The following is a 497-nucleotide window of genomic DNA, read 5'->3' on the forward strand; positions in this document are numbered from 1 at the left end:
AAAATCAACAAAAGAGCAATGATATACAAGTGCTATAACAAGTCTCAGTTAGCTTAACGCAGTATACATAGCAAGGTTTTTTTTAAATAATATAATAAAAAAACAGATAGAATAGAAAAAGAATGGAGCAAGCTAGTGTTAGAGGTCTTTTTTGCTTTTGTTAATTGTATAATAAATGAAAAGAAAACAGATAGGATACAAAAAGATTAGAAATTTTTATAATTTTTTTTAAAGAAAACAAGCAGCAAATGAATAGAGTACAAGTCTAAAAGGGACAAGTGTTGTTTTTTTTAAGAATAGAATTAGAATAGAGAGTACTAGAGTTAGAGGGTCAAATAAAAATGGAAGAGATGTGTTTTTAGCCAATTCTTGAAGATGGCTAAGGACTCAGCAGCTCGGATTGAGTTATTAGTCCAAAGCATACCATTCCTAGTGAAAGCTGTTTTGAAAAACTACCTAGCATGTACTAGGACACATTCTGGGTGCCAGATCAAATC

The sequence above is a fragment of the Sinocyclocheilus anshuiensis genome, unplaced genomic scaffold, assembly GCF_001515605.1.
Source record: "Sinocyclocheilus anshuiensis isolate Anshui unplaced genomic scaffold, SAMN03320099.WGS_v1.1 scaffold522, whole genome shotgun sequence".
Taxonomy (NCBI): Eukaryota; Metazoa; Chordata; class Actinopteri; order Cypriniformes; family Cyprinidae; genus Sinocyclocheilus; species Sinocyclocheilus anshuiensis.